Source organism: Pteropus alecto, unplaced genomic scaffold, assembly GCF_000325575.1.
Source record: "Pteropus alecto unplaced genomic scaffold, ASM32557v1 scaffold333, whole genome shotgun sequence".
NCBI classification, from domain to species: domain Eukaryota; kingdom Metazoa; phylum Chordata; class Mammalia; order Chiroptera; family Pteropodidae; genus Pteropus; species Pteropus alecto.
In genome coordinates, this window is record NW_006433879.1 from 315,533 (window position 1) to 320,462 (window position 4,930).

The 4,930-nt window shown below is 38.2% G+C and overlaps 1 pseudogene; it reads right to left on the reverse strand.

Annotated features, from left to right (window-relative positions):
* Positions 1-1,685: 1,685 nt before the first annotated feature.
* Positions 1,686-4,241, reverse strand: LOC102882378 (annotated as a pseudogene).
* Between the last annotated feature and the right edge of the window lie 689 nt (positions 4,242-4,930).

Here is a 4,930-nt window from a genome sequence, read left to right on the forward strand (position 1 = left end):
ACTACTTTGAAGGGACATGTGAAACCATATGTTCATTGCAGCATTATTTACAATAGCCAAGATATAGAAGGAACCTGGGTATCTATCAATAGATGAACGGATAAAGAAGAGATGGTACATATATACAATGGAATATTACTTAGCCATAAAAAAGGAATGAAATCTTGTGGAATTCAGGAGTTCCTTTAATGCGAAAAACATTCCATCTTTATGTGTATTACTATCTAATGGAAATTTAGTATCTAGGCAACAAACTACCACATTATAAGCAGTAATGATGGCTTGGCATCATTCTTTCTTAAAAGTAACTTGATTTCATTCCTTGCTTGGAAGCTCCCTGAGGTCCTGGGGTCTCTTATGCAGCTACTTTCCAGCCTCAGTGACCCACCTACACTGGTTCCCACAGAGACCCCTAAGGTCCTAGCATCTGGGGACCCTTCAGGTTTGAAATTCTTACTGCTCTACCCCACCTTGGTCATAAGTCCCTCCTGCCCCAGTGGCAATGCCTGCTTCCCTGAACAGGAACAAGACTTTGGATCCCTCTGCTGGTGCAGCACCCCAACCCCTGCACTCCTGCCAACCTTTGAGAAGCCCCTCCACCCTTTCTGCTTATCTTTGCCTGTCCTCCCAGGACACCCAGCATCATCCATTCAGGGCATTAGGCTCTTAAAGGAGTGGCTGCCCATTAGGAGTGGCTTCCTGAGAGGGCAAACAGAAAATACAAAAATTACTCAACAATCACCTTACTACAAGCCAGGATCTCTTGGCCTGCCTGCTTACTCTGTACTGTAACTACTTCTGTTTCAACTCATGCTCATCCCCTTATTGAATTATAAGAACTTTTTATACAGTAAAGACAATGACCCTCTGGTTATTATATATATGACAACATCTCCCCCCAGGGAGAAGTTATTTGCCTTTGAACTTTGCCTGGGATCTTTGTATGTTTGTTTTGTTTTGCTTTTAATTTTTTTTTCAAATTTTGTACTTTTTAATTTAGTAATTTTTTATTTTTTAATTATAGTTGACATTCAATATTACATTAGTTCAGGTCACAACACAGTGGTTAGACATTTATATAACTTACAAAATGATTCCCCCCTATAAGTCTACTACCCACCTGGCACCATACGTAGTTATTGCAATATTGACTATATTCCCTATGCTATACTTTACATTTCTGTGATTGTTTTGTAACTACCAATTTGTACTTCTTAATCCTTTCACCTTTTTCACCTAGCCATCTAGCCCTCCTCTCCCATCTGACAACCATCAGGCTGTTCTCTGAGTCTATGAGTCTGTTTCTGTTTTGTTTGTTTATTTTGTTTTTTATATTCCACACATAAATGAGATGATATGATATATGTCTTTCTCTGTCTGACTTATTTCACTTAACATAATACCCTCTAGGTCCATCCGTGTTGTTCTAAATAGTAAGATTTCATTTTTATGGCTGAGTAATATTCCATTGTGTATACATACCTCCTCCTCTTCTTCTTCTTCTTCTTCTTCTTCTTCTTCTTCTTCTTCTTCTTCTTCTTCTTCTTCTTCTTCTTCTTCTTCTTCTTCTTCTTCTTCTTCTTCTTCTTCTTCTTCTTCTTTTTGAGTTTTAAGTAGGATTTTATTTACATAAATACTCAGTTATAGATGAGGCACTTTCTAAGATCGACCTGTCTTTCCTCTAGCTACATGGGTTCAGGTTTCTTGTCTCTGGCTTCAAGCTTGAGACTCTCAGGGAACTGGTAATAGACAGGGAAAGTGTCCAATGGGCTGCTCTGGTCAAACTTATGGAAGGTACTCTTGGGTCAATTCCACTGGCTTGGCCACCACTCACTTCACCTCATTATCACAGCATAACTCAGTGTAGACAGACAGGGGACATCTTTCTAGAAAAGAAGTCCCTCAAAACTGTAGTCTGTCAAGATAATTCTTAGGTCAGGGTTGGTTAGCAAAGAATACTCCAAACATGTCCCAAATCTCCCTCTCTTACCGGTTGGTTACAGAGACAGTAAACTCAATGGATGTCAGCTCATCTATATACATCTGCACACAAATCCAGGAGTTGAAGCACAGAGAGAGCAGGTTGTACAATTTCAAGACAGTTTTGCCCTGATAGAGACGTACACTGCCTTCAAGTCATCCAAGGATTTGAATTGTATGTGGGTGTCATCCCTGAGGTAAGTCAGCACTAGGTTTACTCCATCAGGATAAATACATCTCTAACTCATTGAAGTAGGACACCTGAACTTGTTAGACATACTTGAGCAAGATTCTGCCAAGTATTCTCCAAAAGACGAATGGGAAAATGAATAATAATATAGCAATAACTACACACCTACCAATAATCATATTAAATGTAAATGAATTAAACACACTGATCAAAAGACATAGGGAAGCTGAATGAATAAGAAAACAAGACTCATGCTATCTACAAGAGACTCAATTCAAATCAAAATATACACAAGACTAAAAGTAAAGGGATGGAAAAATATTTTATGTAAGTGGAAACAAACAAAAAAAAAGCTAAGAGCTGCTTGTGGACCACATCATTCTGTGGTCTGACAGTGGGATTCATATGATCAGCAACACTTTTCCTCTTCACAGGCAGCAGCAGCACCGAGGGTCTCCTGGACACCCTAGGCAGGGTCATGGCCCCCTATAAGTCTCCACCAACAGCCCCTTGCCACTGTCACCACCATATTTCCCAGATGCAGATCCTACCACTTCTAATCTATTAGTCTAATGATTAACAATTCCATATCTTGATTATTTTAAATAATGCTGTAATGAACATAAGGTTGCATGTATCTTTTGGAATTAGTGTTTTGAATTCCCTTGAATATATACCCAGAAGTGGAAATCCTGGGTCATATGGTAGTTCTATTTTTAATTTTTTGAGGAAACTCCATATCGTTTTCCATAGTGGCTGCACCAATTTGTAATCCTACCAACAATGTACAAGGGTTCCCTTTTCTCCATGTCCTCACCAACACTAGCTGTTTGTTGATTTATTGATGATAGCCACTCTGACAGGTATGAGAAGATAGCTCATTGTGGTTTTAATTTGCATTTCTCTGATGATTAGTGATGTTGAGATCTTTTAATGTATCTATTGGTCATATGTATGTTCTTTTTGAAGAAACGTCTATTCAGGTCCTCTGCCCATTTTATAAATGGATTATTAGGGGTTTTTGGATAATCTATCCATTGATATCAATGGAATGTTAAAGTCCTCCGCTATTACTATATTACTGTTGACCTCTCCCTTTATGTTCCTCAATAATTGCTTTATATACTTAAGTGCTCCTAAGTTGGGTGTGTAAATGTTCACAAGGGTTATATCCTCTTGTTAGATTGATCCTTTCATAATTATGAAATGTTCTTTGTCGCTTGCTATAGCCTTTGTTTTAAAGTCTATTTTGTCTGATATAAGTACTGCTACCCCAGCTTTTTTTTTGTTTCCACTTACATAAAATATTTTTCCACCCTTTTATTTTTAGTCTTGTGTGTATTTCAATTTGAATTGGGTCTCTTGTAGATAACATAAGTATGGGTCTTGTTCTCTTATTCATTCAGCCTCCCTATGTCTTTTGATCCATTTACATTTAATGTGATTATTGGTAGGTGTGTAGTTATTACCATATTATTATTATTCATTTTTTCATTCTTCTTTCCTTCCCCTCCCTTCCCACTCTCCCTGCTTCTTTTTATTCTTCCCCTTTCTTATCCTCTTCCCCTTCCCCTTCCTCTCCTTCTCCTCCTCCTCCTTTCTCTTCTAGAAGTCTCTTGTAGTATTGTTTTTATGGTGATTAACCCTTAGCTTTTTCTTTTCTGGGAAGTTCTTTTTCTCTATTTTGATTCTAAATGCTAGCCTTTCTGGGTAGAGTAATCTTCATTGTAGGTTTTTACTTTTTATCACTTTGAATATTTCATGCCAATCCCCCTGGCCTGCAAAGTTTCTTTTTAGAAATCAGCCTACAGTTTTATGGGAGCGCCTTTGTAGGTAATTAACTGCTTTTCTCTTGCTGTTTTTAAAGATCCTCTCTTTTTTCAACCTTTGGCATTTTAATTATGATGTGTCTTAGTATGGGCCTTTTTGGGTTCATGTTGATTGAGACTCTGCACTTCCTGGATCCATGTGCCTTTGCCAGAATAAGGAAGTTTTCAGTCCTTATTTCTTCAATTAGGTTTTCAAATCCTTGCTCTCTCTCTTCTCATTTTGGTACCCATATGATACACATGTTGGTATGGTTAAAGTTGTCCCAGAGGTCCCTGAAACTATCTTAATTTGTTTATACTTTTCTTTCTTTTCTGATTGGCTATTTTCTGCTACATTGTTTTCCAATTCACTGATTTGATCCTCTGCTTCATTCAATCTGATGTCGATTCCTTCTAATGTATTCTTTATTTCCAACTAATTCTTTTTTCATGGTTTCTGTGTCCTTTTTATGTTTATTTTCTCTTCGTGGAAGTTCTCACTGAGTTCATCTATTCTTCCTTTAAATTCATTGAGCATCCTTATAACCAGTGTTTTGAACTCTGTATCTGGTAGATTGTTTGCTTCCATTTTGTTGACTTCTTTTTCTGGTGTTTAGTCCTGCTCTTTTTTTAGGAAATGTTTCTTTGTCTCCTCATTTTGGCTGCCTCTCTGTTTTTGTTTCTATGTACTGCATAGGTCTGCTATATCTCTCAGTGTTGGCAGGGTGACTTATGTAGTAGGTATCTTATGGGGACCAGTGGCACAGTCTTTCCTGGTCACCTGAGCTGGGTGCACTAGGAATTTCCCTTGTGTATGTTGTATGTGCCCTCCTGTTGTAATTGAGCCTTGATTGTTGTTGGCACATTGGTGTGTGTAGTTGACCTCCAGGCTGACTGGCTGTGAGGACTGTCCAGGACATCTCTGGATGAGCTGTTCTGTGGGGCTGAACCA